Here is a 10,000-nt window from a genome sequence, read left to right on the forward strand (position 1 = left end):
GTGTATGTGTGTATGTGCACATGCGTAAAATCATAGGTGTGAATGTGTGTATGTATATGTATGTTCATGGTTGTTGATATTCATATATGAGTCATGGACTCATGACACTGCGTATGCATCGAAAGTATTATAAAATGCCCCTTTCTTTTTGTACCATCCTCCAAACATGTCCTCTTCTCTTCCCTTCTATGTGTCACGTCATTTTCTTCCTCTTTCTTCACCTTCTCATTCTCATTAGTATTTTAAGTTCAATATTTTCTCTTTTCTTTTTGTTTGTGTGTTGTTGTTTTTGTTTTTTCTATACAAAGTGTTACGATTTGAGTATGTATTTATCTGTGTATATAAAAAGAAGAAGAAGAAAAAAACAGAAAAGAAAGAAACATGAACTACATGGGTGGTCTGGTAATTTAAGGAATTACACTGTACTGGCGCTGACCAGCTATTAAATGATTAATCATCCGTTGTTTCCGCTATGACTGCGCCGTAGTCCCTTGTTCTATGGTCTGGTAATTTAAGGAATTACACTGTACTGGCGCTGACCAGCTAGTAAATGATTAATCGTCTGTTGTTTGCGCTCTGACTGCGCCGTAATCCCTTGTTCTGTGTTCCTATTATGACTTGCCTGTACTTTTATGCGTACTTTGGGCACGGAAATTATTACAATATAGACATTTCAATAACATTAATTATACTCATGACGCAGGTCTATGTTGACACATTTGTCAAACAGTTTTTAAGGGCATTAACACAATGTCCAGCATACATACACACAGTTCGAATACTGGCAAAAACAGCCACTTTCTACCCATGCAGAAGTACGCAAACGTACAGTCTGTTTTCCACTCTCTCTACTTTCCCTCTGCCCTGTGTTTCTTTTCCTTTGTCAGTTTGTCATTTGTTTCCCAAGAAATGAAAGAAAGGATAAACATGCTTGTTTGTGGGTTGGTTTGTTTGTTGTTGTTTTTTGTTTGTTTGTTTTTTGTTGTTGTTGTTTTTGTTGATTTTTTTGTTGTTTTTTGTTTTTTGGTTGGTTGTTGTTTTGTTGCTGATTTTTGTGTGTGTGTGTGTTTTACTGCGAGACTACGAGTCACCTACTGGCCCTGTCTACATATTTCTGACCCAAAGGTACATGCATAGTGCCCATTATGCCCTTTGGTATGTAGGGCAGCAACGAAGAACCGCCGCTCCTGTCAGTTTTGGGCCAAACTCTGAATGGTTCCTCAGGTGTGGTTCAAGTGTTTGAGATCTCCGACTGTTCTGCAGCAGGTGTTCTTTGGCCGTCCTTACTTGCATCCACCTTCTGGTGTCTAATGAAGGGCTGTTCGGGTGATGTGACCTTGCTGTCTTTGCATGGCGTGTCAAACCCATTTCCACTGCCTTCCCATGATGATGGTTTCCATGTTCTCTTGACTTCACTGGGCGAGTAGTTGTTGACTGGGAATAGTATTTGGCCAAATGATGATGGGGATTATTTGGAGGTTTTCAGTGTGGAAGGTTGACAACTTTGTTAGATCACAATTTGTCATCCTCCAGCATTATGAGCCATAGAGCAGTGTGGAAAGTACACAATTCTAGTACATTTCCAGCCTGCTGTTAGTGCTGTACTGATGGGATCTCCAAACGTTCAGTATTCTGAAGGTGGTTTTGGCCTTGCTGAGACAGCTCTTGATGTCACTGCCTGCTCCCTCATCGTATCTGACAGTGCTGCCCAGGTACTCAAAATCTTAAGTTGTGAGTAAGTCTGTTTCATTTAACTGGATTTGTGAAGGGTTTGGGGTGTTCAGTGTCATCAGTTCTGTTTTCGTCTGGCTGATCTTCAGGCCTATTTGCTGTGCTTAGCTGCTGAGACGGGTTGTCTTTTCTTGCATGTGATGATGAGTGTGGAAGACCAGTGCCAGGTCGTCTGCAAAGTCCAGATCTTTTGCGTTGAGAGGAGAATCCCTCTGATACCTCTTCGTTGAATTTCAGTCGTTCTTCGCATCACCTAGTCTATTGCCATGTTGAAGAGTGGTGCTGACAGTACGCATCCTTGCCTCAATCCTGTCTTCACCTCGAAACTGTATTCGTTATTTCCTACTTTGCATGTGAAGCTGGTGTAAAAGCTCTTGACGAGAAGGACGATCTGCTGTGGGAACCCATAAGCTCGGAGTATGCACCATAGGCTTTCCCTGTGGACGCTGTCAAAGGCTTTCTCGAGATTTATAAAATTTGATGTAGAGCTGTCTCTGCCACCCTGTACACTGCCCAGTGATATTACGCAGGGTAAATATCTGGTCAGCACATCCTCTTCCTTTCCGGAAACATGTCTGCTCGTTCCTTAGCTGCTTGTCAGCTGTGCCTGCGATTCGTTGAATGATCTTCACAAGGGACTTTGCTTGGGACTGACAAACTGGTGATTCCATGCCGGTTGTTGCAGTTACTCAGGGTGCCTCATCCAAGCAGTTCAGCAAAAAAAACACTCTTAAAAGTCGGAACAGAACAATGATAAATAATTTTTTTAAATGTAATCCTGCCATCCCCTCTCCGCCTTCTCAGGAACAAGTCATGAAAACATCTCTTATTATAGTTCGTACAGTAAAAAAGAAAAACTCAGATTTTCTTAAAGTTTGTTCTCTTGTCAGTTCAGAGTCGTTGTCGATATTGACTATGAGCAAACTGACATTTATCTTTAACGGAAAGAAGCTGGTTTGGAACAGATGGGGCACAAAGAAATCTTTCCTTCAAAATCAAGAAACCGTCAGTCAAACAGCTTGAGGTGTCAACGCCCAAACATAGGGACTGGCGCGTCTTTTTACCGAAGAAAACGAAGACATCAGTTTGTGGAGATCACACTTCGGCGAGATCGCGGCTTTCCTGCAGTTAAAGTCCCCAGACTACAAACATCTTAGACAGCTGCAAGATGAAGATCGGTTGCGCAAAGAAAGTGTAGAAGGCGCCGTGACAACGTCGGTAAGGCGTTGGACTTCTGATCTAGTGTTCACCAGTGATCAGGGTTCGAGGCCCCCGTTTTCGGCACGGTGTTGTGTTCTTTGGAAAGGCACTTTCCTTCTGTTTTCCTCACTCCATCCAGTTGTGAATGCGTACCTGACTGCAGTTTGGGAAGGTTCAAATGGCGGAAGGAGGGAGTTAGGCCCCGACTTCCTATGCCGGGACAAAGACACGGTGGATATGAATTCACTTCCCCGATGGCCGTACACAGCTATGGGACCTTGAACCTTTTTTTTAAGGAAGTGATGTTCGAGTCCCAAGCACGTCACTCAGGGAGCGGTTAATCGAGGACTTAGCGCAAGTAAAAGAACTCAAGGCAACAGAAGGGTTGCTTTTGGTAAAATTCTACAGAAAAGTCTACTGTAATAGTAAAACAAATACACTTGCAAATAGAAAAACAACAACTATGAATTGGGTGATGTTGCACTCATAGAGAGCAGCCCGAATTTCACTCAGAGAAATCTGTTCTGATCAAAACGCAATACAATACAATACGATACAAATACAATACAATACAATAAACTGCTTTTTTTCTCCAGTTTTAGAGTTATGCATGCTTGAATGACTGGTGCGAAAGCACTTTGATTTGTCTCTGCACAAGATTCAGCGCTATATAAATATAATCATAATTATTATTACAATACAATACAATGCAATACAATACAATAGACTGCTACATGCAATCCTGTGATATAGATATGGTGGGTCACAACGGGATATAAAGAAAAGAAAAAAGTACTGCTGAGTTGAGTTTGACAAGTATATAGGAACCTTTATTCCTTTATAGGGATTATTGGCATACAAAAAAAAAATAATGTTGATCTCTAGCGGCTGAGTCCTTTCCAACTCATAAGACTCTCAAGATTTCAGATTCATAACGGTATCTCGAAGAGAATAATGCTAATGTACGTTTCTCTTCCGAAGTCAGGTACCCATTCACACTTGGATGGAATGAGGAAAATCGGAGTAAAGTGCCTTTATCAAGGGCACAGCACCATGCCGAAACACAACTACTGAACATTCTGATGGACACTGGATCATAAAGTACAAGGCATAACCTATTCATCACGGCGCCCCTTTATGGTGTAACAGGACAAAAAGCAGAGGAAAGAGAGAGAGAGGGAGAGAGAGCAGGAGGAGGAGGAGGAGCGAAAGGGGGAGGGGTAGAGAAAGCACACTACACGTTAATATGTCTGGATCATGTTTACACAGAGATGACACTGTACAAACGAACGGCTTCTGGCCCTCCAAACCCAAATCTTCCCCCAACAAATGGCAGTAAGAACTTGGGCAATCTTGTTTCAGTTTAAAGCAATCCGTCACCGTGGAAAGAGGGGACGGTTTTGTGAAATATTCTTTTCCCCCATTGCCCATTCCACCTTCTCCTACTCAGCTCGTGTAAGAAGAGGAGGAACATCCCTAAGTTGAAACGGCACCCTCGGGCGAAGCACAGTTTTGGTCTTCTCTATTGACAGACATCCTTTTGGGTGAAGTTTGTCGAGCAGGAAAGAAGCCATTAGCTGATTTGAACAACGTTCAGGATGAGACCACAGGCTCCAAGATGAATGTTTCTTGACCATGAAAGAAAAAAAGCGTGCCGGTCAGATAATCAGTTGTGTAAAGACTGCCATGTATAAGATATGAGCTCCAGAACGGCTCGGAAAAATTAATTCAGTAAACAGCTCACATCGGGATGTGGGGTGGGAGGGAAAATGAGAGGGGGGGGGGTCAGGGGTGACGGCGGGGGGGGGGGGGGGGAGGGAAGCTGTGGGCGTCACCAGCAGCCAAAGACGTTAAAGACGTATTTCAAGTTCAATTGAGAAGTTCCTTTTAAAAAAATCCAAGACATTTTCACAGAACAATCCTCAAGAGTACCACATCCTTTTTCACGTGCTGAGGGCTGGATGTGACCAAAACAACACAACAATAGTGGTAGCAGTTGTGGTGTTGGTAGCATCGGCAGCAGCAGCAGCAGTAACAGTAGTGGTGGTTAAAGCAGCAGCAGCAGTGGTGGTGAAAGCAGCAGCAGCAATAGAAGTAGTATTAGTTGTTGTAGCAGCGCTGCCACTAGCGGGGTTGCACGATTATGCCAGAAGAGCACATGCAGAACCGCAGAACGAGAAAATTTGCTGCCAGTCTTCCCGCCCTCCACAAACTGATGCAACAGGAACACTGCATCAGATGACGAAGTAAACACCGATTGATGACGCAGTACACAAACAGATGACGCAGTACACCCACAAATGACAAAGTAAACCCATTAATGACGCAATACACCCACAAATGACGCGGTACACCCACAAATGACGTGGTACACCCAGAGATGAGGCAGTACACCCAGAGATGACGTAGTACACCCACAGATGACGTAGTACACCCACAGATAAAGCTGTACACCTGCAGGTGACGTAGTACACTACAAACTCCGCAATCATCCACCAGCTGTTTGTCTCCATTCTGAGAAGAAGAAAAAACCTTCACGGATTGAAAGGACCTGTTTGGGCCCTGCATGGGGTGAGCAAATTAGAGTGCTGTATGGAAGAGACTTAGGGTACTCTTTAGAATCCTGTATCGATCCCCCTTCACTGTGTGGGCTGGACAAGACATGGTGGAGGTGGGGGGGGGGGAGGTACAGAGAGTCGTTATTTGAAGCAAGGATCGATCGTACTAAAACTTTCCATCTTGATCGACGACAACAGTCTCTTGGGAGGTGTTGTACGAGAGTGATGCTTCTCTGTGTGTGTGTGTGTGTGTGTTTGTTTGTTTGTTTGTTTGTGTCTGTCTCTCTCTCTCTCTCTCTCTCTCTCTCTCTCTCCCTCCCTCCTTCCCTCCCTCCCTCTCCGTCTCCCTCCCTCCCTCTCTCCCCTCTCTCCCTCTCTTTATCTCCTTCTCTTTGTATCTCTCCTCCTCCTCCTTCTCCTTCTTCTTCTACGTCTTCTTGTATCTGTTTTTGCTTTTGAAATTTCTCTAGTTCTCCCCGTGGAGACCAGTCCGAATTTCACGTAAAGAAATCTGTTAAAAACGTAGTTTAAAAAAAGAAAAGATGTAACACCATACAATGAAGAGGTCTGAACAACAACTTGACGACGTTAAAGGCCATGCAGTCAAACAGCCTATTCGGGCATTTACACAGTAACTTGACGATCATGCAGGGAGGTATAAAGTAATCACAACTCATGTGGTAGAGTTTTTTAGCCACCCGTCAAGAAACACATTACTCAGCAATGTATCGCTTTTCTTTCTTTCTTTCTTTCTTTCTTTCTTTTCGCTTTATCCCCCGTTCCTTAATACGTAATTCCATGCGATATTTATTTTACAGTGGAAAATATATTGACCCAATCATCCCTGTCCATCTCCACCCCCATTCTCCGCCAAAAAATTCGTATTTGTCTTTCCACTTCTCTCTCTCCCCCCCCCCCCCTCTCTTTCTTTATCTATCTATCCATCTATCTATCTCCCTCCCTCCCTCCCTCCCTCCCTCCCTCCCCTCTTTCTATGCAGTGATTCAAAATCGCCTGAGTAAAAAAGAACATAAATTGTGTTGCATTTGTCGACTTTTAGAAGGGATTCTATTTTGTGCATCATGATAACCCACTCAGTGTTCTCCACAGCAAAGGGGTTAAAGGAAATTTTTTTATGTTTCCTGAAAGCTGTGTACAATTCTCTTTTGTCTTGTGTTAAAGCAAATGGCGAATATTCAGACTTTTTTTTGATTGTCCTGTCGGGTTTTGTCAAGGCTGTGTTCTCAGTCCTACTGTGTTTTCTGTGATTATCAACCAACTGACAAGTCACACTAATGAAACAGGTTTACACGGTGTACAGTTATTGCCAGGCCTTTTCGAATTGTTTATCCTTTTGTTTGCAGACGATATTGCATTATTAGCAACTACTCCCGTTGGTTTGCAGCTCAGTTAAATTATCTCAAGACTTGTTGTGATCACTTGAAATGAACAATAAATAAGAATAAAACAAAAAATTATGGTCTTTCTAAAAGGTGGATATTCATCCAAACACGAAAAAGTGGTTTTATGAGGGTTGTGCCCCTGAGGTCGTAAATAGCTACTGTTATCTTGGCTTTACTTTTACAACAATGTTAAGCTGTAAAATAGGCACTGACCATCTTGTTATTAAAGCAAAGAAAGCATTTTATGTCATTTGTAGAGCATTTCAAAGATGCAGTGAAATGTCACAAGAAACATTTTTCAAGACCTTTGATTCAAAAGTTCAATCAATTTTGTTGTACTCTTCGGGAATTTGGGGCTTGCAGACACTAGAAGAATGTAGAAAAGTTTATCTTATTGCTTGTAAAAGATTTCTAGGAGTACCAATGAAAACACCAAATAAAATGGTTCATGGAGAACTTGGTGGATATCCTCTCTTTATTAATTCAGCCATTCCAGTGGTAAAATATTGGTTTCGTCTCCTTCAGATGGAACAACACAGACTGTCAAAGCAAGCCTATTTGATGAAGCTAGCAATGGATCAGAACAACGAAAAGCGCTGGGTGACTGAGATACGAGAAATGTTATACAGAACTGGATTTTCTTCTGCATGGAACAATCAGGGTGCTGAACATTGTGGAGAAATCATAGTGGTGCTCAAACAGTGTTACTTGAAACATACATACAAGAATAGGCTTCAGCAATAAGAGACAGCAACAGGTGTGATTTGTACAAATCATTTAAACATGTCTATGGAAATGAACTATATTTACAGTCCGTCAGTTTATTTTGCTTTCGAGTGGAACTGACACAAATTAGACGTGGTGTGTTAACATTGACAATAACAATAAATGTGTAGTGATGGCCTAGAGGTAACGCGTCCGCCTAGGAAGCGAGAGAATCTGAGCGCGCTGGTTCGAATCACGGTTCAGCCGCCGATATTTTCTCCCCCTCCACTAGACCTTGAGTGGTGGTCTGGACGCTAGTCATTCGGATGAGACGATAAACCGAGGTCCCGTGTGCAGCATGCACTTAGCGCACGTAAAAGAACCCACGGCAACAAAAGGGTTGTTCCTGGCAAAATTCTATAGAAAAATCCAATTCGATAGGAAAAACAAATAAAACTGCATGCAGGGAAAAAAATACAAAAAAATGGGTGGCGCTGTAGTGTAGCTACGCGCTCTCCTTGGGGAGAGCAGCCCGAATTTCACGCAGAGAAATCTGTTGTGATAAAAAGAAATACAAATACAAACTTACATCGCTACAGTGAGAATCCAAGGGAAAGAATGCACAATGTTTGCGGAAAGGCAATTGAAAATGAACACCATTTTATTCATGATTTTCCTTCATATACCGACCTTAGGAAGAAATTTCTAGAAAATTTGTATACTATTCCTTTTCACGGGCTTATAGATGGTAGGAACGAAATTAGTCGTTATTTTCTTTGCCATGAAAAGAAGACAGCGTTTCCTTGAAGGCCAAAGAACTTAATTTGTTGGGGGTTTTGTTGTTGTTTGTTTGTTTTTGTTTGTTTGTTTGTTTGATTTTTTTTGGTTTGTTTGTTTTTGCTTTTGTTGTTTGTATTCACCAAAGGTTAATAATTGCTTCATCTTGTATAAGTGAAACTGTTGTCACGTGGTGAGTTCTATTTGCTGTCTTTTAGACTATCTTTCGCTAATTGCTTACTAACCGTCCCCCAAACTTCCAAAATATGTGTATGTGCCCATGGCTGAAATCCATTAAACATTCATTCATTCATTAATTCTCTCCCCTTCTCCCCCCCCCCCCTTCCATATACATCACACTCTCTCTTTTTCTCTCTTTCTGTCTGTGGCTTCCTGCCCCCCGCCACACCCCCCCCCAATCCCCCCTCTTTCTCTCCAGTTCCCGTTTACTCTCTCACCCTCTCTACCTCTCGCTCTCTCTTTCTCTCTCTCCCTTCTTCCCTCACACAACACACACACAGACACACACACACACACACACACACACACACACACACACGTTTTTGTTTTTTTGTTTTTTGTTGTGTTTCTCTGTGAAATGTTATTATTGTTTCAGGTGATGTACTGAGGAAAGATGGTAAGAGGAAGGAGAATAGGGTGAAGGGGAGGGGGAAAATAGTTTCAGATAAAATATTGTCACTTATACTTTTAATTCTCTTTTTGCATCACGTTTCTCTTTATAATTCTGTCCTGGGAGGACCAATTATTACTAAAGAACTTTTTGTGATTGTCTTTCTTTTCTTCTTTTTTTCCCGTTTTTTTCCCCCTTTTTTTAACAGATGAATGATTCCGACCTTTACTCCCCCATCCCCCCACGCCCCACCCCTCTTTCTGTCATCGCAATCATTTTTCTCTATGTAATAGCTGTCTCCCCATTTTTTGCTGGCCGAAGACAGACACTGTGAAGCCACAGAATGGATGGATGGTGGTGGTGGTTTCGTCTCTTGTGGTCTTGGAGACAAGGGACACCACTCGGCCTGTATCAAACTGTACTATGTAATTGGTGGTCTTCTCCGTTCCCCTCGTAACCGAGATTGAACAAGTCTTCTGACGCGACTCCACTCCTACCCACGGGAAACTTAACACTGGAGTCCTGTCTGCTGCGGGCGAAATTAAGTCCCCCCCCTTTCTCGGAGAAGTTTCAGTGTGATCACAAGAGTTCGGTGACTCAAAAACCATTGCTATTAATCTTGCGGTTTGACGGGGGGAATAGCCAGGTGGTTAAAGCGTTGGACTTTTCAATATGAGGGTTCCAGGTTCGAATCTCGCTAACGGCGCCTGGTGGGTAAAGGGGGGAGATTTTTTTCCCGATCTCCCAAGTCAGCGTACTGTGGAGACCTGCTAGTGCCTGATCCCCCCCCCTTCCCCCCCCTTCGTGTGTATACGCAAGCAGAAGATGAAATACGCACGTTAAAGATCCTGTAATCCATGTCAGTGTTCGGTGGGTTATGGAAACAAGAACATACCCAGCATGCACACGCCCGGAAAACGGACTATGGCTGCCTACATGGCGGGGTAAAAACGGTCGTACACGTAAAAGCCCACTCGTGTACATACGAGTGAACG

This window comes from Babylonia areolata, chromosome 26, assembly GCF_041734735.1.
Source record: "Babylonia areolata isolate BAREFJ2019XMU chromosome 26, ASM4173473v1, whole genome shotgun sequence".
In the NCBI taxonomy this organism is placed as follows: Eukaryota; Metazoa; Mollusca; class Gastropoda; order Neogastropoda; family Buccinidae; genus Babylonia; species Babylonia areolata.